Below are 25,972 nucleotides of genomic sequence, written 5' to 3' on the forward strand. Positions count from 1 at the left end.
TGCTCAAAACCTAGACTAGTACTTCATAAACTTTCCCCATTTGCCACCCTCTTTTCTCAAAAGATTGTATGTGCCCATGAGTCACATACAAAATGTAAAAGATGGGTATATAAATCAAATGTACTGATAATAGAGCATAAATAAAATTATTTTAAAACAATTCATTGGTATATACAGTTTTACCATTTATTAAAGATTAAAGCACATTTCTGTAGTAATGAGATGGGTGAGTTTATTTTTTCTTAAAGAACTGAATCATCCAGTGCTGGCGACTCCACATAATTACAGATGTTTAGGACCATTTCAGAAATTGTTGCAATTCTATCTTAATCACAAGATGAGATTTATGTAATAATTTTTAAAATGAAATTTAAGTCAGCAACTTAAACAGCAGTTTTTAAAATCAGACATTTTAACACAATACAATTGGTCAAGGATATACCACTTTGATATACATGAGGAATGAAAGTCTTTTCTGTAGTTTGTGTATGTTTCTGGAAGAATAGAAAACTTTGTATATTCAATAAAAACATTAAAACTCATAAAATAATAGTCTGGACTGTGTTAGCACTGCATAGCACGATAGCATGTGTGTTTAGAACCAAGACTGTAGTGAAGTTGCATCTTGCAACATAAGCATGGATTGCCAGAAACACCTCAGATTCATTACTCAGTTGATTTTGAATTAATTTTGGGGTGTTATACATTCACAAGTCCTTTACTGTTGCCAGATTGTTATATGACCCAGCATCTCTATGTGGAATTAGGAATCAGTTTAAGCTATGGCCTGCAGGGCACTGTGGCTCATGCCTTTAATCTCAGCACTCAGCAGATTCTGATCTCATAGTGAGTTCTAGGACATCATAATATAGAGGTCTTATCTCAACCCCACCCCCCAAAAAGAAGACGCTAGACCTAGATAAGTTCACCTTGTCTCATTTCGTTAGGTTGTTTCAGTGTAGCCTTTTATACATTCTGAAGAAATGCACAGCTTTTCTTTATAATTTAGCTTCTCTTAAAACTTGAAATTGCTCTTTACTGTCTGTTATTTATATTTCTCTGCTAGCATATGTTTTCTCCAATATAGATTTTTGTAGGGAAATTGATCCCTTATCCCTGGACAAATACACAATATTACTTGTTTATATTTGCATCACTTGTTAGAATGCTGTTTGCTGCCTGCAATTTCAGGGCTTTCTTGGAAAAAGTCCCTAACATCCTCTCTTGCTGAGCAACTACCAGCTTAGTACTGCTAGTTATCCCCTAAATCTACATGGTTTTTGTTGTGTTCTGTCATGGAGGATTTTGTATGAACAGATGCCAAACTATCCTGGATTTTCCAGTGAGGTTTGAAGGTTTCCCATGTGAGGCTAGGAATTACGATTGTTCCATTGGAAAGATGTCTCAGGACTGCAAACTCCTGAGTTCTAGTGATAGCTGCTTTCCCACTAGTTCCTGACTCTTCAGTCTTTGCTGCATGCTTCATTTTATCTCTTTTGTAGGAATTTGAGGACAGAACTTCTCAGACCTGATATTCTAGATAGTGTTCATTTGGCTTTCTTTGAATTCCATCTCTTGGAAGTATATAGTATTAAAAAGTTTGTGTTATCCATTGTTACTATCCTGCATTGTTAACTAACTGTATTTGAGTATGTATTGAGTATTCAGGGGTAAATTATGCCTTCATGTCCTCAGAACCTACTACCGTGTCTTACAGTCTGTTCTACATAAATCTGTGTTGATTAAATGAATTCTGTGTGAGCAGTTCTGTTTATGTACAGATTATGCTATATTGATTTAGAATTATATATGTATATATATAACGAGAAAGTTGTATGATGTGGCAAATAAAACAGTTATTTATTTTGTGATACTTGCTTTGTATAATTCATGAGATTTTAGGAATTAGATGAGAAAATATGTGTATTTAAATTTGAAGTTGCTGGTCTTTTAGCAATGAATAGGACTTGTGTATAACCACTGCCCACTAGGCTGCTTAATGTTTTGATTGTTTAGATACATATTCTGATTGCCTAATGCCCTTGTAGTACCTGTTAACTGTTTTTAATAATCACCTTTTGTGGAGAGGCATATCAGTGTTTGATAGGGAAGTGGTAGTACCGGCTGAGGTCACTGGAGAGAGCTTCCTGGACTCATTCTGACTAAAAGATTTTGAAGGGTCTCTAGAACTTAGATAGGCAGAGAGGATGATTCCATGATTTCTAACGTTCTTGTCTTTATGTTCCCAATAACCTCATGGCAAGCCCAGTGATTCTTTACTTTAGTCTATACCGTGTGTTTGGATTATCAACTTGTATTATCTTTCCCCCAGTTCTAAAATCTCTCTAATATGTGCCTAGAAATGAGACAGAATGGTAATGTAAGTGGGTGAAGTCAAGGAGGATAACATAAATGTGATGCTGGCCTCTTCAGTGGTGAAGATCATAGGTGTGTCATCATTTCAGTTTACCATAAAGGATCCTGAGAGTAATTGAATTTCTCAGGGCTCCACTGCACCAAACTGAGAAAGCAACTTAAATTTCCTAATTTCAGATCATCTACTGTACTTTAAAAGTAAAGGCCTTGAAGATGAAGGAGGAACTGAATTAGTGGTGATTTCCTTAAGTGAAATTGGTCTTGATGAGCAGAATTTAAGAAAAGTGAGTTTTCAGGAAGGAGGAAGGGTGATTAGACATAAGTCTTCCAGGGAGAAGTTACTTTTTAAAAATTTGTTCATTGAAAGACTTGGTATATAGTACTTACTGATTGAGAGATGCTGGCTGACGGTAGTTTTTGATTGTCTTGGTTAAATAAGGTGTAGTTGGATTAGGTATAACTATGCAGGTATAGTGAACATGTTTCTAACTGCAGCAAATTGTGAGCCTTTGCCGCTCTTTTCTTGTTGTGGCTTACATAATGCAATGTTTTCTGAACAGATGGACTGTGGTTTAATATCATGTGATTGGGACACATTCTTATTTCCTGCTTCTGAAATTAAGGGCAGATGATGCTTGCATGTTTCTCAGGGATGTTTTTGCTTTTCCTCATAAAACTGGCTCTAGGAAATGTTTTGGAGTATTCTCAAATGTATAGTAAGCTTGACCTGACCTGAGTGCAGTATTTAGGGCAACATTGAAGGCCCCCTACCCATTTTTTGAGACAGGGTCTTATGTAGCCAACCAAGCTAGTGTTGAATTTAGCTAAGAATGACCTTGAGCTTTTGACCATACTGCTGCTACTTCTACCTGAGTGCTGAGATAACAAGCTTGTACTGCACAGATTGATTTATTTTACTTAATTTTTGGGCAGTATTTAGAATTGAACCCAGAGTTGGGTTTGTTTGTTTGTTTGTTTGTTTAACATGCTAAGCAAGTGCTTGGCCAGCTGAACCACATTCTTAGCACTGAATGCATCTCTGAACTTTTTCATAATGTTTTGCTGAAGTAGGTCCATTTTTTAACTGTTGGCCTTCAGTTCAGACACTATAGGTTGCTCTAGTGACTACTTTATTGTGAATTTGTAATTGGTTGACTTATCAACTTTTTGTTTTTCCTTAGATCCATTTTTTAAATACCAATTAAGCTGATTATATGAGCCCAATTTTATTGCTCTGATATGGTCTTTTATAAAGTTGTTCCCCCATTTGGCAGCCTGAAAGCATGACATGTAAAATTAATTTCTAGCTCAAATACAAATAACTTCCAGACTATACAGATAGGCTGCATTAACATTCACTAGAAGAATATATTATGAGAGTGTGCCAGGCACTTACTTACCTTGTCTCATTTAACTTAGTAGCCAACCTTGAATGCTAGTTCCATAGTAGCACACAAAAGGAACAGATTCTTGTTTACACACTGATTAATTCCAAAGAAGACTCTAGTGCTACCAATCAAACCCAGGACCTGAATTTGTCGGGCAAGCCTTCTATCCTGAGCTACATCCCTGAGCTTACAGAATGACTCCATTTGTTCCAGGTCTGGGCAGCCTGTGCTTAAAAGATAACTGGATTTTGATGACATGGATCCTTTTCAGTGCTCGTTATCATTGACCAAAGATACTAAGGTTTTGTGTTTGACCTTCCAGTAATAGAGGCTTTTATAACAGTAAGTCTCTACTTTGGTTAAAACAGCTCTAGATTAACAATAGTCCAACTACTGAGACTCAAATGTTAGCATTAACCCCTTGTGTCTGGGTAGACAGAGCTGACAGGAGTTTGCTTAGATTGGTACCTAGTTTCTTTATAAGGATGTGCAAATGAGGAGCTTCTGGTTTCTATTTGACAGTCAAGGAAAGTCATATTGTTAATGAATGACGAAGCTTGCATTTGATATTGTGCTACTTTTATATATTCATTGAGTATATTGTTAGTTACTTCAGCAGCAAATCCTTCCTTCCATGAAAATATGAATCAAAATTTTACTTTTTATTTTTCTACTTTAAAAGATATTTATTTGTATCAGTGTGAGTGTAAATTGTGTGCCTGTGTGTGTGCAGAGACCAGAAGGGTGCATCAGGTGACCTTCTCTATCACTCTCTTCCTATTCCTTTGAGGCAGAATCTTTCCCTGAACCTGGGGCTCATATTTTCTCAGCTAGGTTTGAAGCCAGTAAGCTACAGCAATCCCATTTCCCTGTTTTTCTTCTTTGTATCAAGCTATCCTAACTACTGAGTCATCTCTTCATCCTCCACCCCACCACCACCACGTTTTAAAAATAGTTTTGAGACTTGGTCTTGCTATTGAGCCTATGCTGGCCACCATGTAGTCCCAGGCTTTCCCAGGGCTTGAGGCCTTCTTTCTGCCTTAGTTACTTGTGTGCTAGGATTACAGGCATGTACTACCATGCCTTGCTGCTTCAGCTTGTCTTAATTGTAGTTTGGTTCTGCAACTGCAATTGACTCAGTGTTTGATCTTTCCTTAAAGTTGTATTTTTAGGTAATTTGAGAATCACTTATGAGCTCAATGATAGTTGATCACTTTATTTATATTAATTTGCATAGCCCATAGCAAACTCCTGCTTTAAAAATAAGTACAGAAGTGAAAACAACTGAAATTTCGGATTAGAGAAAAGACAAAGTAGATCTTGCCAGATATCATAAAAATGGGTGCTTTATGCATCCCTGAACATTAAAAAATACTTGATTTCAGTTGTTTTAAGTGTGTGTGTGTGTGTGTGTGTATGCAGGTGTATGCCTCTGTATATTCACTTGCAGATGTCAGATGTCTTTTTCTGTTGCTTTTTACCTTCTTTAAACATTCTCTTTGATAGAATCTAGAGTTTGCTATTTCTGCTAGACTGGCTGGCTAGAGAAAATTCAGGAAGGACTCCACCTGTCTCTATATCTCCCAACCCTCCACCAAGTGCTAGGATTACAGATGTGTACAGCTGTGCAAAGTTTTCTGTGTGGGTGATGGGAGTCTTAACTCACCTTGTCATGCTTGCACAGCAAGCACTTTACCAGGAGAGTCCTCTGCCATCCCCTGAAAATGCTCTGTTTTGTTTAGAAGTTTATCAGTGCCAATAAAAGTCTTTACACTTTGCAGCTTGAAGAATAATTTTTCTTAGCAAATATTTGGTAATCACATTAAGGTGGGAAATACAGGAAGCCTTGATGACTGGTTTTCATTTAGAAATTACAGTGCTGGGATATTACAGACTCAGATATAGCAGCCATAGCAGCAGTTGCAAAGGCAATAGAGCTTTAAGTCCACCCTGCCTGGCAGTAGGGTATAGAGGACTGAAAGAGAAGTGGCCCTGGATAGGGGAAGATGGCACTTCTGGAAAGGACCATGGTAAAGTTTTAAGAATTTTAAGTGAAGTAAAAGTTTGTCATATTTGGGATGGGTGGATAAAAGAAATTGTGAAAATTGGACTGGCAGTTTTACTGTGGGAAAAGAATGTTTAACTACCACAGAGGCAGTGGAGCAGGACAACTGTCTAGGGAGACTTTGGAATTGGTTTGATGATACTGGAAATGGAGTGGAAGAGGGGCTCTGTGACATTTCAGTCTAATCAGAATTATTCTTTCTCTGGTTCCTAAATGGCTTCCTCCCACACCTCTCAGAAGTCACTCTGATGTCCCTTTTACAAATTGTTATATTCTTCTACTTTTTCTTTCTGTAATACTTCCTTCCCACATATTTTATTTACTTATGTAAATGCTATATATAGTTTTCATTTCTTTCTCTTTTCTATTAGGAGGTAAATTTGAAAGCAGTATCTTTTTGTTGGTTGGTGCATAAAAAGTGCATGGTAAATAAAGTGGCAGACTGTCTTAGCAGTAAAAAGTAGAGTATAGAAATCAAGAAGGACTCCATCAAAAAAGACTGACTGAAGCCTATGCCCCTGAAAATGTCTTCTATAAGGAATCTGGAAAGAGAGATTGAAGAGAGATGGATTCTGGCTTGAGCAAGCTGAATTAGGCAAAGGTAGCCAAGAGCAATTAGTTGTTCAGAGGGGAATGAAGACAACGCCTTACCACTATTTTCCTTTCCCCATGCTCTCTTTTCCTTGGCTCCTGGTAGTCTGAAAAGCCTCCATAAGAGGTGTCGTACTCCTGAATGTTCCTCATTCCTGTGTTGGGGGGCCTTACTCTGTATATTTCCTACCTGACTAACAAAAGATATGTGCGTTCAGAATGTGATCTTTTGGTTATAATGAACTAAATAAAAATGTCCAGTCAATGTAAGAATTTGCTTTGGTTCCTGGCTGAGATAGAAGACAGGAAGCTCCTTTTTTGGAGCTTAGGTTTCCACTTCTGGTCACAGGTCACTGAGATTAGAGAAATCTTTCTTGGAGTTCCCTGATCCCTATCCTGTTATATGTTTTTGTTGTTTGTTTTCCTCCTACTCTTCTGCTTCATAAGTCAAACACTGGTGCTGGTTATCTCTGGACTGTTTCATTTTTCTATTTGAATTTCTCTAACTGAAGTTTGTTTTCTTTCCAATTCTGAAGGCAGCTTCCCAGAAAATTAGTAGTATTTTTGTTTCTAAGAGTAGATAAACAAAACCTGGTATACTTATTTGTAATTATCTTTTAATGGATGTGTTTCAATGGGGAACATTTTTCAAAGGTTAAGTGCTGACTCCCGTGGCCATTGTGAAGATAGTAACACAGCTGTGTATGTAACTAATCTCACATGAGCCTGCCATACTAGGTATTCAATAAATGGAAATTATTACATATTTTAGTAAGTGAAGAAACAGAAATGTTAGATACACTGAAGCAAATTTCAGCATAAAATACAAAAGAACTTTCTTGATCGTAGCTGTCATAATATACCTGTCATTGCAAAGAATGCAAACAGAATCTGCAGGCAGGGCTGAAAAGCTACAGAAGAACTTTCTTGCATTATGTGGAAGGTTGGAGTTGATTATGTCTATGCTGTTTCTCCTGGAAAATTCTGTATATTTAGGTATAACCCAAACTTTCTTGCTTATTGTTTTTAGCTAATATACCAGCTAACCCCCTTAGCTAACATATCAGCTAAACCCCACTAGGATTCATAGTTTGAAGATGAGCATTATCTTCATGAGGCTGGAAATAGGGCTCAGCAGCTAAGAGTGCTTGCTACATTTTCAGAGGACCAAGAGTTTGGTTCCTAGCACCCACATCAGGTGGCTTACTACCATTTGTAACTAGTTTCAGGGGATCTTACTCCCTCTTCTGGCTTCTGAAGGCACCTGTACACATATAGACACACACACAGATTAAAAAAAAATTTTCACAAAGATTTTTTTTTAAGTACTATTTTCTTGTAACTTCCTTATTGTATGAGAATGGTTGTCTTGTACTCTGGCTATTCTTCAAAAGAGGATTAAATGACTGGGAACGATAAGGAAGACACAGAGGACAGTTATCTGTACTGTAGCTGAGGAAGACTTTGCATTTGAGCATGTAGTTTGCGCTTAATTTTCTAGCAGCAAAGACAGATGAAGATGAAGCTCTCCTATTAAGAATTCATGAACAATGCTCCCCCTCCATCCCACTCCACCCCAAGCTTATAGTAGTCAAAGAATTTCCAAGGGGTAAAGTTATTGCTGGACTTGGCATTTCTGATTTCTTGTTCTGAGGCTCAATCTTCAACACTTTCCTCGGGTTCAGTTTAGAACCCACTGACACTATCCTTCCCTATTTAAGGCTCTGATCCAAGTGTGGACATTTGAATGCCTAATACCAGTGGAACAGCTGATGTTAAAGCTGGGACGTCTGAATTAAGCTTTGCTAGAGGCTAGAGGATAATGGTTAGAGAACAACATGAAACTATTTGGGCTGGCTTATAAAGACGTTTTCCTAATGTTCTTAAATTGGCCAGTAGCCATCTGGCAGACATCATCAAAGAATGGTCACCAAAGATGAACAGAACCAGACATGTTTTTCTTCTAACAAGTCCAGCGAGGCCAGATGCTGAAAGTGTCTTTGCTTTGGGTTTCCTGTTTGAAAAGTGACTTCTGGGTAATGGGTATTAAAAATGATTATTTTAGGAGAGATAACATGTACCCAGAGTGTGTTCTTCTGTTTTACCAGTTTTATAGTAACCCTGGGATATGCACATTAGCTTGAGGAGTATTCTCTATTCGGTGTATCCTAAAATCTTCCTGCTTCTTAGTAGAATCCTTCTTTGTGTAAGTACTCTGGGAAATGAATGTGATTTTTACTCTTTGCAATTTACGAAGATATTGTTCCCTTTTAAATTTTATGTATGTATCTGTTTATCATCTGTCCTTTATTGATTGATTGGTTGTAGTTGTTGGCTACTTTAAGTCCTTGTCAGAGTTTGCTTTGTTTCACCAACAGGATAGACCTAAAGCTTACCTTATTTTTGATTACTTGCTTCAGGATAACTGTTCTATCTAGATTTCTTAGGTGTGGACCACACTGGTTACATAATGGTGTATTTATAGTTCTAGGACACCTTGTACAGGCATCCTGTTACATTTCTACAATATAAGATCCTTAAATATGTATTGAAATTCAAATCGATCCTGTGACAAAAGCAAAAATGAAAAGCCTTTCTACGAGAAGCTAGGACTAATATACATATTTGAGAGCACTGAGCATGGAGGATATAGCCAGACCTACTCATAATATAGAGACAAAAGAATACCAACTGTGGCTTTTTATTTGTGTGTGTGTGTATATATGTATTTTTTGCTTGATTTATTCATTTCCAAATTGAACTGTAATGTGCTCTAATTGAGTCTTTTTGTTTAGCACATGGCTGTTGATTTGAATATTCTCCAATTGAGAAACTGACATTTTAATTTTGTTATTCAGTATGCAACAGATTTAAATAAAACATCAAGATTGTCTATTGTAGATTTCCTTCAACAGTAATTATATGTAATTATTTTTACCAAAATAAACAAGTTAAAATAGTTTTGGTTATTTTATGTAATTTTATATTTGGAAAAAAAATTACAAACCAGGGGCCAATTTGCTTGTGTTCCTCAATGAGTTAAGATACTCTTGACTACAAGCTTTACAGAGGTTCACAAAACAGGTCCTGGTACTAACAAATGACTAGAGACAAAGCATGGTGTGATGGATTTCTTTCTTCTGTTCTGTGAATTAAACTTAGGACCTCACTCATGATAGGCAGGTGTTCTACCACTGAGTTTCATCTATCCTTAGCTAAGATACATCTACTCTTGCCCCTTTTTAAAAACTGTTTTGTTGTTGTTGTTGTTGTCGTTGTTATTGTTTTTCAACTTTGGTAAAAACAGGCTCTTATTCAGTTGCTCAGCCTGGCTTTGAACTGGTGGTCCTACCATTTCAACCTTTCAAGTAGCTGGAACCTATAAGCCACCAGGCCTGGCTTATGGATTGCTTTCACATGAAGAAATACTTTTCCCTACTTCTATTATTTTCTTTTCTTTGCTCTATTTTGTGGTCTTCTTTCTTGTCTTTACCGTATATTGTGCTCTCACACTCAGTGGTCACCATGTATCTTCCATGGTATCTTTTTATTAAGCAAAAAAAGCCAGTTAAATGGCTTAGTTAGATCTGATCTATTCACTTCACTTTTTTTTTTTAAGACAGGGTCTTACTATCTAGCCCCAGTCAGTCTGGAACTTGTTATATAGACCAGGCTGACCTTGAACTCACAGAGATCCATCTGGCTAAACTTCTTGAGTGCTGGGATAGAATCAGATCCATAAATGCCTTTATTTTATGGTGGGAAGTGGAAAGAAGGAATGAGGTTGGTGGGGAGGGAGTAGACAAGCAGAAATAGCAGAATTGGGGGTACGTTGCAATTAGTGTGCCCTGAGGATAAAGTCTACCTAAGCAGCTGGATACTTCCCTCTAATTTAGCTTGGAGTCTCTGGAACTGGGAAGACAAGTCTCATGGAACACCTATGATCTATATATTCTAAAGCATAGCTAGAGCTTAGTAATTGTTGACTTGCATATAACTGTCACAATTCTGTAAGAAGAAACTTCTGTGCTGTATCTTTACTTCTCCAAGTGATACCAAGACCTTCATTTCTCTGACCCTAGCAGGTCATTATGTTTCTCCCAGTATTGAAGGCTTTCTTCAATAACCACTTGTTAGCAGCAGTAGGAAGCCTGTCATATTCTTATTGCCAAGTTTCTTGACATCTAGGTTTCTGGATCTGAAAACTTACTCTCATCCAGGAGTAAGCCTAAACTATGTGTAAGGGGCAAGTGTGTTCCCCAAAGGAGTTGAGTTACCATGAGGTGGTTGCTTCCTTACCCTGTAAGCCAGCCCCAATTAAATGTGGTCCTTTTAAGAGTTGCCTTGGTCATGGTGTCTGTTCACAGCAGTAAACCCTAAGATACATGGCTTAGTTTGTTATGTTCTTGTAGGAGGAGCTGTGTAGCTGCTTGCTTTTACACTTTGTTTGCTGAGGGAGGTGAACATTTCAGCTGAGAGAAGGCAACAACATACAGGCTTGTGTAACTACTATGTGTTGTCATTTTCTGAATTTTCAAGCTTTCTAATCATTCCTAGCTACCATCTGGTTTTGCTAGATTCAATAATAACATTTCACTTTGCAAATAAATGGGAGCTAAGTAAAGCTAAAATACAGAGAGAATCAATCAAAGGTAGAATGAGTTTGCTTCAGTAGAGCAGGGACTATGCAGCATTGACTATTGGAAGTGCTACTTTTTTATATTAAAAGTTTTGGAGAATTAACACTATAATTTGTACATATGTACCTTTAAAAATATAATTACAGGTCAAATTTAAGCTGTGAATACTTAAGAAATCTGAAGGGTTTTTGAAAAACTTCTTAGATTTTATTAATGTACCAAGAGGACTGCAAATCTACCTGCTTCCCCCACCCCAAGAAATCCTTATAGTACCACCAAAATAATATAATAAATAAAAGGCAAATCTGATAACAAGAAAAGGTAGCTAAAATACGATTGCCAGACAAAGTAACGGTCAAGCTGCACAGCCTTAGGTAAGAGGTGTTTTATGTTAAGAGATACCATTCCCTGTGATGCATTATTAATCATTATATAGCTAATAAGATATGTATATATGACTAAAACTGTTAAAATATAAGACACATAAAACAACTGTAGATTAAGAAAAGCAGGATTCAAATTAGAGAATAAAGAGTTAATGAATTCCAATTTTGCAATCATAAATAGCATTCTTTCAGAATACTACTGGATTTTCCAGGAATTTTACCATTCAGAGGTCTATAAAGAACACTCCAAATTAGAAATTAACGATAACCAAAAATAAATAAATCAATAAAAGCCAAATAAATGTGTTTACTTGGAATTTTTATATTTTCTCAATAATCCTTTGGTTAAGGGAAATTTAGTTACATAAATCTAGAAATGATTGTGTACCTTCCATATCAGAACTGGTAGTTCTGATAAAGTAATGTCTAAAGGAAAATTAGAAGGCAAGAAGTTTGAAGATCAAGCTGGAGATAGAACATTTTGGTAATGCAAAGAAAACAGAAGTACAGGAAGAAGATTTGAGCAATAAACTACTAATGTTTTTGTTAAACATTAAAATAGATATTTGGTAAACTTTTAAAAAGAGATTAAGTGAATAGAAAAAAGATAGAAAGGAGAATGGGATAGATAGGTAGATATAAAAATTAATTTATTTTTATTTTATGTGCATTGGTGTTTTGCCTGTATGTATGCCTGTATGTGAGGATGTCAGATCTTGGAGTTACAGATAGTTTTGAGCCACCATGTGAGTGCTGGGAATTGAACCCTGGGTCCTCTGGAAGAGTAATCAGTGCTCTTAACCACGGAGCCATCTTTCCAGCCCCCAATATATTTTAACTTTAGTTCTAAGGTTGGTGCATTTTATTTATTTACTTTAAACTTTTTATTGATTCTTCGCAAGTACATGAACTCCAGTCCCGCTCATCTCCCTCTTCCCACATATCTGCCCTTCACTCTTGCAGTTAACCACCCCACATAAAACACACACACACACACACACACACACATACACACTCACTCACCACCACCATCATCAACAATACCAAAAAACAAGGCATAGAAAACATCTCACTGTGGAACTGTAGTATGTCACAGTGTGTCCTACAGTATAGTCCTCTGTCCACACATCTCCACTTGCAAATGTCCATTGTTATGAGTCATTGGTCTGGTTTGGTAGTTTCTGTAATACCATCAATATTGGATCCTCATTGGGACTCCTCCTGGTTATCTTATTGTTCTGTGTCATGGAGATCCTGCAGCTTTGGATCAATAGGACTGGCCCTTTCACTTATCCCAACCATGTGCAGATGATAAAAATTTTAGGGTGGCCCATTTCAGAGCCCTGATCTGGGCCTGGGCAATAGCTAAGAAGGTTGGCCCAATGACTTTCCTTTATCACTCTACCAGGGCAAGTTCTCCAGCACTGCTCCAGGTAGGCCACCCAATGCTGCCATCAGCAAGAAGCAGGGTCAGTTCTCTTGCTCTCATGTCCTTGGGGCCAACTCACTCCCACTCAAGCTTCCAGAGCCAGCTCCACTGTGCTACCCAGTCAAGCTGTGGGGCCCATTCTCCCAAGGGCTACAGCCTGTGAACCGGACTCTCACCCTCTGGGACAACTCACCTGTGCCCTCTCCACCAGGGCCAGCTCTACTGTGATGCCCAGGCAAGGTACAGGGCCCACTCTCCTAAGTGTTGTGGTACTCCCAGAACCTTTGTGAATTTGGGTTGTAAGTAAAGCTATATTTCCTGTAGATACCTCTTTGCTTCCACAGTAAAGTTCTTTAGCCAGCTTGGTTCAGATGTTACTAAAAGATTCCACAAATGGCAAGATAATAAGGCTTGTGAATACCCATTGCTTTTGTGCCTCCAGTTTAGATTGTGTTCTGTATTAGTATTGTCTCTTAGAGCTGTCAGAAGATTATTTGTGTAGCTTTTAAAATGGGTAACAGCATGAAGTAGATGCTCTAAAGAATATTTTTGAATGATTGTGTAACAAATTTGGATTATAAAGTGCTTTGAGTACTGCTGATATTTAATGTCCAACTCTACATTTAACTCAGATCTTCTGTAATTAGTATTGTTACAGAGCATAAGTCAAAAAATTTAGGCTCAAAATAAATTAGTGACTTTTTTAGATTTACTTTGTGCCTGTCTGGTAGAGTTAGGATTTAGTGTAAGTCTTTTGTTTCTGATTTCTGTATGCTCAACATTTATGTTCTTATAATGCCAGCTAGTCAAATTGAAATCTGCCAAGTAAAAGTGTTTAGGAGAAAATAAGAAATTTAGATATTGTTTCATCACTCACCATCAGAAACAGAAGTTTTCTGTTTCTTCTTAGGATCTAATGTAATGCTGGGTACACCAGCCTGCTTTATGCACACCCAGACTCAGAAGTGTAGAACAAAACTACTAAGAACTTGGCAGAACTGTAATTATGCCATGTGGAGCTTTACTTCCTGTTCTCTTCCTGCAGTTAATAACATGATTATTTTAACATGATCGTTTCCTGTCCTTAAACATGCTGGTAAAATCAGTCTTCTGTATCTGACTGTCTCATACTTAAGGTTCTCATTGCCATTGTCATTGTCTCATTGTCATTTACGCAGGTTTCTCAGTCATAAATACAGATGGACAAATATGTGTGTACATTTTTGTTCTCATCTCCATAGATGAAATTCTATAGGGTGACATGAATGGTTTAAAAGGTAACTGTTTAAGGCTGTGTGTGTGCGCACATTTTACTTTGTAGAGTGAACAAAAGTTTGAGATTGGAATGAGGTAACTACTTCCTAAGGAGAATATGCTGATGTAGAGCTGTGAAGGAAGTATAGAGAAAAGGATGGAACATAGAGAAGCATCTTAATTTGTTTTCAGTATCATTGGGTAGGTATAATACACTCATCCTTTTGGAACTTCATACATCTTTCAAATGTATATGTAGTAAAGTTTTCTTCTGTTCATCTTTTAGTCACCCAGTCCTTTCTTTGGAAGCTGATGTTACTTATTTCTTCCTTTAAATTTATTTTGTTTGTGTGTGTGTGTGCATGTGTGTATGGGGGTGGGGGGCACTGGTAGAAAGTTGTCTGTTGAGTGAGGGATTTATCTCCATATCTCCATGGCCAGAGTATCTTTCTGTTCCTGCTTTAAAATTTTTGATGCCATGAGAGTTTATATTCAAGTGACTAATATGTTGTCACTTACTAATACAGTTCATTGAGAGCTGTTGTCAAATTTCCCAAACCTGCTGAGTAGATCTTTATCTGGTACTAGTATAATTTATCTCATTTTGAACTTAAAGGAAGACCTTTGTATTACTCCCTTCTAATATCTCCTCTTGTAACTGGATAGTCTGTTCCTCGTGCCCCTTTCTCTGTTACCAGTTAATACTGTGTTAGGTAGTTTCGGAGCCTTGAGGAAAATAAGTCTTATGGAAAAACAAATGGTTGAGAATTCTGTAATGAGATGTGACTTAAAATTATAAATAATGCCTAAGTTATTTCAAAGTGGTAGAGGTAAATGGGATTTTTCTGGGAAAGCTAGATTTTTATTACCTACATTTGGAGGTAAAATATTTTGTAGATCAGAGATTTTTATTTCACATTTATATGACTGCATATTTTTCACCAAGCTCCCTTTGCCATTCTTGCTGCAGGGTGACCCTTAGGGTGTTGATTTAAAGAAGATTTTAGGGCCTAAAAGAACAGCCCAAAGGGGGCTCGAGAGATGGCTCAGCAGTTAAGAGCACCAGCTGCTCTTCCAGAGATCATGAGTTCAATTCCCAGCAACCACATGGTGGCTCATAACCATACAGATGGTTGGATTAGATGCCCTCTTTTGGTGTGTCAGCAACAGCATGCTCATATACATAAATAAATAAACCTAAAAAAAGTTGGGTGTGATGCCAACTTTCAGTACTTGGAAGCCAGAAGCAGGCAAATTTCTGTCACTTCAGGGCCATCCAGAGCTACATGACCCTGTCTTGAACGAACAAAAAACTCAAGGCAATAACCTGGTCAGCCCTGTAGTTTCTTTCTCTCTTCTTCTCCTCTTCTCTTCTCTTCTCTTCTCTTCTCTTCTCTTCTCTTCTCTTCTCTTCTCTTCTCTTCTCTTCTCTTCTCTCTCTCTCTCTCTCTTTCTTTCTTAAATGGTTTTAGAGCTTTATTGTAGAAAGGCAGGGAGAAAGGAGAGAAGGTAGAAAGAGAGAGGGAGAGGCTGGCCATGGCCACGTGGAGAGAGGGGGAAGGGAAAGAGAGAAAGAAGGCTAGAGAGTAAGAGAGGTGAGGGCTAAAGAGCCAGTCCTGTAGTTTCATCTGTACTAATAGCAGTATATTGAAAGGAGGAAGAGAATTTTCCTGAGAAAGAAAGTAGAAGAAAGGGGAGAGAGAAGAGAGGGGAAAGGTCTGCTGAGAGAGGGAAAAGGATATTGGGAATGGTGTGGGCAAAGTAGATGGTGCAGAAGAATTGGAGTAGAGGAATAGGTGGAAAGAAATGCCTCAAAGGATTTGTCAGGTACAGATAGGATTTATCACCCTCATATTGTACAGTAAAGAAAAATACCCAAGGGAACTGCTCTCGTTTTATTTGAGTCACTTCATTTGACACGCTAGGAATTTGGTATCTGATAATCTTTCACATCACTCTGACTTACTCTGGAATATTTGAAAACCTCACTGGAAGTAATTATATTCCTGATATCAGTCTGAGTGGAGTTTTTTGTTTTTGTTTTGTTTTTTTTTTAGTGTGGAATCGAAGTGAAATCTATGTACAGACATTTTAATAACCATCAAAATTATAACACTTAGTTGCAGGAAAAAGCAACCAGTGCAAATAATTAATGTGATGATTTAATGAACAATACCATCTGTGATCATCCCTATAAGCAAGAGTGCAGTGAAAACAGTGAGCTAGACTACTGCTCTATGGGTAGAAAGAAAAGTTTATTTGGGAAATTAGAACCTTCTATGGCTATTTCTTTTGGTGGGTTGCTTGAACAGCCTGAAACTAAGAGTAGTAGCGAGGTTTGCAGGCCGGAAGAGCCAGGAGCTATCCTGGGGTCTTTGGTTTGTATTAGGTGTGTGCTAATAAGGAAATTGTTGGCTGTGAGGCAGATAAAGGAAATAATGGTTCTTCCTGACAAACAGAGAGATCTGCTTCACAAGTTTCTGAGGAATTCTGATAGGCTTTTGTTTATATCTTAGCAATTCTTCTGTTTCAGTCTGAGTGCAGACTGAGGTGTCATTTACAACATTACCAGTGCCATTTTGCAGGACCCATTTAGTTGGAATATCCATCTTATCTTACCTTTTCTGTCCCAGAGGTTGGACTATGATGGTGTGTGTCTTGTTCCCTCCTCCTCCATTGTTATTTTCATAACTTTGATTGTGAAGTATATCTAGATTTCAGAATGTTTAAAGTTCAAGGAAATACACTTCTCAGAATTAAGCCTTTGCATAATTCCAGAGATTATGGAATAGAAATAAGATTGGACAGTATATTAGGAAGGTACTAAACATTGAGTTTGGCTTTTTATCTTTGCAATCAAAAAAAATCAGGATAAGGATCTAAATGTGAAGCTGTTCAGTTGAGCCACAGTTGAGGTGTGTGTGTGTGTGTGTGTGTGTGTGTGTGTGTGTGTGTGTGTGTACGTACGTGCCAGAGGTCAATATTGGGTATCTTCTTCAATTGTTTTCCACCTTTTTTTGAGATAGGGTTTCTCATTGAACTTGAAGGGCACCAGTTTAGCAACCCTGACTGGCCTGCAAGTCCCAGAGATTTTCATGTTCCTCCTCCTCCTCTTCAAGTGTTAGGATTGCAGGCATGTGCCACCACCATACCAGGCTTTTACATGAGTACTAGAAATCTGAAGTCATTTGTGTTCATGATGATTATCCAGAGGGGATTCATATCCATCTGTGTAACCTAAGTAGAATAATTGCTGTTAATCATTATGGGTCCCTTAACTTGATTTCTTCATAAATGACAGAACTGAACTACAGTCTTTGAGTTTTATAAAGTTGTATCAATCTAGGATTCTTCAGTGTACATTTAAGCATATCATTTGGAAAATATATTTTGTTGTATTGATAAATGGAGTTGCTCTTAACATGTTTTTTATTCACATATATCTGTATGTTCATGTAATTAGTTTAATATGTGTTAACCTACAGTGTCTGACTTGATATTTTGAGATGAGCTAGGTTGGAAATGGAATTATGTTGATTTTGTTGTTAAACCATTGTAGTTAGTCTTGAACCATTATTGAATTTGATTATCTTAGAGTATTTGAGATTCAATAACTAAAAGATGAAATCCTGCCACTGAGGAAAACCCCCATCAGTATACCTTTCACATCTTTACTGATACAGGACATTGTATATATTCTCCGAGTTCTGACTTGCATATCCTGTAAAGCTTTTCTTCCTATTTTTTCTGTTTCATGGTGTACCTCAAGGTCTCAGTAGAATAGTCCAACCTAGAGGAGTAGACAGCAAGAAATATAAATATCAAAGCAGAAATTAATGAAATGGAGATTAAATGAGCACTGCATAGAGTCAGTTGAAGAACTGGGGTGTTTGTTTGTTTGTTTTTAATTAATAATTTACATTCCAACCATTGTCCACCCCCCTCTCTTGAAGAGCTGGTTTTTGATAAAAATAAAATTGACAAACTTGTAGCCAAACTAAATAATGAAATAGTGATCCAAATTAATAAAGTTAGAGATGTAAAAGGGAGTATTATCTAGTGAAATCCAGAGGCTTACTAGGGGATACTTTTGAAAAATATATGATCTAAAAATCTAGAAGAAATAGATATATGTTCATTGACATAGGGCCTGAATATAAAAGGATATAAACAATTTAAGAGACCCATAATAAGCAATAAGATCAAAGTAAGCAGTAAAGTCTCAACAAAGAAACCCAAGACTAGAAAGTCACTATCAAATTCTAGCAAACCTCTAAAGAATAGCTAATACCAGTGCTTCTCAAACTTTTCCATAAGATAGAAATGGAAAGAACCTTAACATACCCATTCTACAAAGCCAACATCACTCTGATACTAACACTGGCAAGGAATAACTAATAAAAGAAAGTTATAGATTGATTTCTCTGATGAATATATGAAAAAAAACTTGGATAAATTCTTATAGACCCAAAGTAAGAATACATTAAGATCATATACCATGAATAAGTTGACTTTTTCCCAGGAATGCAATATTGGTTTAATCTATGGAAACCAGTAAATATAATGCATAGATATAAGGACAGAAATCACATTATCTTCTCAATAGGTACAGAAAAGACCTTCTGTAGAAGTGAGTATCCCTTCATAATAATAGCCAAATAAGAGCATACCAGAATATAACAAAGGCTATACAATGAAGACTATAGGCATATCCTCTAAAATCAGGAGCAGACAAGAGTGTCCACTGTCTCTGCACTTTCAATATAGTGCTTGAAGTCTTAGCTGGAGCACTAATACAAAAGAAAAGGGAAATAAGTAGGAAAATATGTCAAACTAACTTATTTTTATACCATATGATCTTTTATTTTAAAATACCCTGCAGATTCCTCTAGGTAACATAGACCCAATAAATACTTAACCAAGCAACATGATGCAAAATTAACATACATAAACAAGACAGTATCTTTTCTACATATCCATAACAAGCATGCTGAGAAAGAAATCCAGGAAGAAGTTCCATTCATAGTAGCTTTAACAAACAAAAACCACATAAGAATAAATCTAACTAGTGAGACAAGAGATCCAGAGTAAAGAACAGGAGAAAGACATCTCACACTAACCGATTAATATTGTGTAAATGACAAATTTTACCAAAAGTGATGTACAAATTCAGAACAAGCTCCATCAAGTGGTAGTCTTCAGATTGACATTTTTTTTTCCTACAGCTAAAAAAAAAAATTCTTACGTTTTTCATACAGATGCACAGAAGACTCCCAAATAGCAAAAGCAGTCCTTAGCAGAAAGTCGTGCTGGAGATTTCAGTGTCTGATGTAAAATACTATGTATCCATAATAGCAGGCTGTATAGTACTGACAGGATCATGGGATACAACCCTGGAGTAGAATAAGAAGACACAGATGTAAATATATGAAGTAACATTTTGTAAACAAAGGTTTACAAATAAGAAAAAGCTTTAACAAATAACACCTATAAAATCAGTTCAGACTAGAGTAGAGATTGTAACTCCTGAAACTCTTAAGAGGAAAACCAGCAAAACACTTCAAGGTACAAATTGTATTATGTACATTTCTCTTGCTGTAGTAAAATATCCTGACAGAAACAAGGGAGAAAGGGTTTAATTTGGCCCCCAGCTTGAGGGTGTAGTTTATCATGTCAGGGAAGTCATGGCACCTCAGGAGCTTGAGGCAGTTGGCCAAGTTGTACTACAGTCAGGAAGTTAAGAGTGATGAATGCCCATGTTCAGTTGCAGTTTGGGACCCCACGTGCCATTCACAATCACATACACATAGTCCGGAACTTTCTGTGATAGATCCCAGTAGCACAGGAAGTAATACAAGAATTAGTCAGCGGGAATACATGAAATTAAAAGCTTCTGTACAACAAAGGCTACAATCAGCAGAGCAAAGAGAGCCTACAAAATGGGGGTGGGAGGTGGGGGGCAACTATGTATCAAATAATATCAGGAGTCTGATACTTAAAATACACAAAGAGCTTCAAGTTAACCCCCCCCCCCAAATTACCTTGTTAATAGGCAGGCTACTGCATGAACAGATAGTTGTCAAAAGAAAATATACAAGAGGCCAATAAATACTTAAGACAGCACTCAACATTTTTAGCTATATAATACAGGAAATGAATATTGGAACTACTTTTTGAGGCTATAGCTCAACCCTATCAGAACCAAATGACAATAAATGGTGGCAAGAATGTGAAGAAATGGGAACCCTTATCATTCACTGCTTCTCAAATGTAGACTAGTATAGCCACTGTGGTTCCTCAAACTCACACACACACACACACACACACACACACACACACACACACACAAAACCCCTGAAAACAGAACTACTCCTAGGTAAATGTACACAGGACTGTGTACTTAGCACAGATGTCCTGGTATATCTTTCAGAGAAAGTCACTACTAGTTTAGTAGACAATGAAGGATTAATTTCTTCAGTTAAATGTGGAAAAGGCAATATTTTAGGAGGAGGTGGAGATGGGAGTACGTCTTCTGCTGAGGGTGGAGAGACTACTTTCTCAGGTGAGATAAATTCTTGAGAATCTGAGAGTTAAGTTCAACTTGAATAGGGTCTTCCCACACATTCCCCTTCCATTTTCTACCAATTAATGCCCTTTAACTGTTGACATCCCCTGAGTTTGTGACTTGAATTTTCTCTGTAATTTAGCCAACCTTTCAGTTTGATTTTCTGCATCTTGAGTTCTGTGGCTGCTAAAGAGAAGATTCTCTTCCAGGGCACACTTAGAAACCTTTAGATTGTTTATGCACATCTGGAGCCCATCAGAGTCCATTGCTGTCTTTCACTGTATTCTGATATGCTAGAAGTTGGTTCATTTTATCATGGAGCATTCTTTCCTTTGTCAATTTAATTAAGAGATCCTAGGAACAATCATCCAACATCATAATTTTCCTTATTTTTCCACAGTTTGTCAAAAGTTTTATATAGAATCACCAAATCTGTTACCTCTTCCAACTGGTGAATCAGGATAATCAAGTTTAAGTTTGTAAACTGTTCATACCGTGGGTTTTCAGTACTCTCTGAGCTCCTAGGAGAGCTTCAGTGACTGTGTTAGTCACTGAAGTTAAGTATCTGAGCCTATTTCAGATACTTAAAATACTCATCCTTATACTTCTGTTTCTTTAGACCCCACTCTTGGTACCAGTTTTTGTCTTAGGTAGGGTGAATGTTGCTGTGATAAAACACCACAACCAAGTTGGGGAGGAAAGGATTTTATGCTTTTACATCGCTATTCATCATCCAGGCATCAGTAAGGCAGGATAGGAACTCAAAATAGGTCAGGAAGCTAGAGTCAGGAGCTGATGCAGAGGCCATGGAGGAGTGCTGCTTACTGGCTTACTCCACATGGCTTGCTCAGCCTTCTTGCTTATAGAAGCTAGAACCACCAGCCTAAGGATGGCCCACCCACACTGGGCTAAGCCTTCCCACATCAATCGCTGGTCTTATGGAGGCATTTTTTTTTCAGTTGAGGTTTTCTATTCTCTGATGACTCTAGCTGTGTCAGCATAAAAGATGACACAAAGCTAGCCAGGATAACAGAAATACTTGTGTAGGCATAATGTTACTGTATAGTGTATAAAATTATTCTTGTATTATTCAAATGCTGGTTTCTCTGCCACCATATCTTATCACAATCTGGACATGGCATTATAATGCTTATTCTAAGTATCTCCTATTTCAAGTTTGTATAAACATAGCTCTCCATTTATTCTCTGACTTGTCAATCAGCCAGTGCCTGCACAGAAGAGACAATAGGGCTGGGCTTCTTCCAGCCAGGGGAAGGAGTGAGGGTAGGGGTAAGAAGAGTGGGAAAGAAGGGACTTGGTACTACGTAGAAGTTTGGAGAGACACCAGGGAAAAACACCTAGAGCCCAGAAACAGACCAATACTAAAATGCAAATATCTCAGGGATTTTGGCTGGGAAGTAACCACATTAGCTTAGATGATTAGAACAGATCAATGAGTGCCAGGTTATTGTGTTGTAAAGCTAATTAAATAAATCTTACAATGTCTCATTCATTTGGGAGCTAGTCAGGGATAAAGAAAAACTGCCACTTTAAAAAATGCACTTACATACTTGAACATTCATGCTTATAGTTTCACTGTTCATAACAGCCAGAGAATGTAACCACTTAGATGTCCATCAGCAGATAAATGCACATAAACATAGTCCATGTATACAGTGGAATTTTGTTCAGCAGTATCAATTTAGGAAAATGGATAGAACTATAAATCATGTTAAATGAAGTAAACCAGACACAGAATGACAGATGCTGTTTTCTCTCATGTGAGACCTGGATTTAACTGTGTGTATGATAGATCTAGAACAGGGACTGTCAGGATGTGAAGGATCTTACTTTAGAATGCACTGGAATACATAAGACATAAAAAGAGACTATTTGTAAAGGGAAAGGTGATGAGGAGAGGACATGGGTGAATTGCAATATATTGTAATGATACATATGTGTAACAATGCAATAATAACATCCATTACTTTGTATACTAGCTTAAAATGTTTAAAAATGGAAACAAGACCTAGTTTAATTAAAGATATTTTAATTACATTTTTATTTGGGATGTAGTACTTATAAGAGAAAATGTACCCCACTGTACATGTATGTCAGTCAGAGGACAACTTAAGAGTCAGTTTCTCCATCTACCATGTGGGTTCTGGTGATCAAACTCAGGTCCCCAGGCTTGGTGGGAAGTGGCAAAGAGCTACTGAGCATTTTGCCAGCCTCACTTTTTTTTTTTTTAAGATTTATTTATTTATTTATTATATGTAAGTACACTGTAGCTGTCCTCAGACACCCCAGAAGAGGGAGTCAGATCTCATTACGGATGGTTGTGAGCCACCATGTGGTTGCTGGGATTTGAACTCCTGACCTTTGGAAGAGCAGTCGGGTGCTCTTACCCACTGAGCCATCTCTCCAGCCCCCAGCCTCACTTTTACTTTAAAAAATTATTTGTGTGTACTGTGTGTGTGTAGAGTTCAAAAGACAATTTTGGGAGTTGCCAGCCCAAAGCCCTATTTTAATAAAAGAGGAGAGAGGGGGAGGCTGGAGAGATGGCTCATTGGTTAAGAACACACAAACACATGCTATTCTGTCAGAGGACTAAGTTCTGTTCCCAGTACCCATATCAGGTGTGCACAACAGCCTATAACCCTCTCGTCTGGCCTCCCCAGGCACCATATGCACATGACATACACACAGAGGCACTGAAACATACACATAAAGGAAAAACATTAAAATTAAAAATAGGAATGAGATAACCCAGATCTATTTAATAATAAAGTCAGTTATAATTTTAGGGGGAGATAAAGTGCTGAGTTTTGAAACCAAGGTCTTGCACATGCCAGGCATTACCACTGACTACGTCCCTAACCCCTGATTTTTTTTTTTTTTAAGAAGCAATCTTACTGTGTATGTAATTCAGGCTATTTTGGAATTTTGGATTCTCTTGCCTCTGCCTTCTAAGCACTAGAATTAAAAGTGTGCACTACACACTTAGCTTACAGACTTCAACTTGTAAGAAATGAGAATTAAGATATATGTTCATGAGAATCTGTTTCTGTTTAATTTACATAAACTATTTTACTATGTCATATGTCTCAGTCAGGGTTTCTATTACTGAGACGAAACACCATGGCCAAAACAGAAGTTTGGCTTACATTTCCAGATCACAATCCATCATTGGAGGAAGTTAGAACAGGAACTCAAGCAGGGCTGGAACCTGGAGGCAGGAGCTGATGCAAGAGCTCTTAGAGGAGTGCTGCTTACTGGCTTGCTTCCCTGGTTTGTTCTTATAGAACTGAGGACCACCAGCTCAGGGATGGTACCACTCAAATGGGCTGGGCCCTCCCCTATTGATCACTAATTGAGAATATGCTGGATCTCATGTAGGCATTTCCTCAACTGAGGCTTCTTTCTCTGTGATGACTCTAGCTTGTGTCAAGTGGACACACAAAACCAGCCTGTACATCATATAATAGCAATCCTATATTCAGTCATCTGATTTAGTTTGGAAAAATGGAATTTTAAAATTCCCTCAAGACATAAACCCTTGCCTGGCTAAGCATTGTGTTATAGGATGTTTATATTGTCTAGTGACCTTTCTTGTTAAAGACTAGTAAGAGAAGCCCTTCAGCATTGGCGTTTTTCAAAATTTCATCATATGTAGACCTCTTTGAAATGAAAAGTGCAAAACAATTTTTCACACTATTCCTTAAATTGTAAACATGAAACTAGAAAATGTAAAACTTAATGTTTTGGGTTTATTTACAAGTATAAATTAAATCTGTAAATTAGAATCAAGGACAATTACAAATAATAGAATGTAAATTAATACAATTATTTGGTGTGACAATTGATGCTTCTGTTTTATTGTAGAAATAAGATGACCTTAGGTCTGATTCTGTTTTTATATCTGTTTCACTGTTATAACTGCAGTGATAATAAATGCTGCAAGTGGCTGCTCTGGTCAGTAATGTTCAAGATAGTATTAATGACCTCAGGGCTTGTTGGGAAGTTTAGGATAATGAGATCTCATACCTAACCAAAGCTAGGAAGCAGTTCTCAAATATCAGTTTGTTTACTGGAAGATGTGGCTCACATTATACTATAATTGAAGTCTTCACTAAATGGTTTTCTAAACCAATTATTGGAAGTTAGAACAAAAAGTGTTGTTGAATATCACAGCCATATATACTGCTAGTGAATGTTTGCCAAATGTCCTACAAAGAAAGGATTTGTGTAAGGCTTGCATGGACTCGGGGCACTGGCTATTTCAACTCTGCCAGGTTTACATTGTGCTGTGTTTTTAAGTGTTACTTAATCCTGTGATTTAAGTGTTACTTGTATGTTTTTATTGTATACATATTGTGAAGCTGTCTGTATGTAAAGTGTGCCACATGGACACTTGACCAGAATGAGCTTTTCACATAACTATAGAAACAGCAGTGAAAGTTTTGTAATGCTTGTGAAGATAGATGGTGGTTACTCAGGATCCAGAATGTTTGTCATTGTAGATAGATTATCTTTGGAATGAAAATGTCTATGTGACTCATAGACTGCATTTCTCTCCTTGATGTTTGTGACCTCTTGTTTGGGCAACTATTTAGCAAATGTATTTTTCTGATACTATGCTATCTAGAGATCCAGAATAAAACAAGATAGCTCAACACAGCCCTTCCTAAAGTAAGGAGAGACACTAACAACAAACTATATAGACAGATTTGCATGCACCTTCAAGGTATGCAGAAGTATGTGGGGGCAAATGAAACAAACCCCAGTATTTGAAGGGGAGAAGTAAGATCACTTGTGGAAAGGATCTTTGAATAGAATCCTTTGAAGGATAATCTTGAAGGAGGAAGAGACAGAGAAGTGGAATTTGACTAGGCAGAGAGAACTACTAAATCTCTTTGCCAAAATCAACATCATACTTATCTCTTTTTAACAGTGTTCAGTCTTTTTACTTTTCTTGAGTTCCCTTCATACTTGGTTAGAGTTATGTCAAATGACTGAACTCCAGGAAGAAAGAAAATATTCTTTCAATTTACTACTATTATTTATGTGTGAGGAAGAGAACATAGTGGAGGTCAGAAGACAACTTTTTGGGGTTGATTCTTTTCTTCCATCTTTTATATAAGTTTTTGAGATTGAGGTCAAGCCAGCAGGTTATGTGGCAAGTGCATCTCATTCTGAAGATGTTTTATAATGGTCAAATAAAACTTGGTAATCTCTTAAAATAATAGACAAGTGTGCTGGTTGCAGCAGAAACCTT

At 37.3% G+C, this 25,972-nt stretch overlaps 1 protein-coding gene and 1 long non-coding RNA gene across 8 annotated transcripts in view; one reads left to right on the plus strand and one right to left on the minus strand.

Annotated features, from left to right (window-relative positions):
* Gm32435 overlaps window positions 1–25,972 on the minus strand; it is a 33,833-nt gene that overhangs the window by 2,692 nt on the left and 5,169 nt on the right. For 3 of the 5 annotated variants that reach the window (XR_881259.3, XR_881257.2, XR_881258.3), the window contains exons 2-3: window positions 19,375–19,522; window positions 17,787–17,919 (exon numbers count right to left, since the gene is read on the minus strand). This is a non-coding gene — a long non-coding RNA (predicted gene, 32435). Of the gene's footprint in view, window positions 1–17,786; window positions 17,920–19,374; window positions 19,533–25,972 lie in introns of those variants that run through there. The other 2 variants (XR_390551.4, XR_881256.3) reach the window with 2 other exon arrangements.
* Tgfbr1 (transforming growth factor, beta receptor I) overlaps window positions 1–25,972 on the plus strand; it is a 61,705-nt gene that overhangs the window by 1,784 nt on the left and 33,949 nt on the right. The gene's annotated exons all lie outside the window — the stretch shown is intronic.

The sequence above is a fragment of the Mus musculus genome, chromosome 4 (assembly GCF_000001635.26).
Source record: "Mus musculus strain C57BL/6J chromosome 4, GRCm38.p6 C57BL/6J".
NCBI classification, from domain to species: Eukaryota; Metazoa; Chordata; class Mammalia; order Rodentia; family Muridae; genus Mus; species Mus musculus.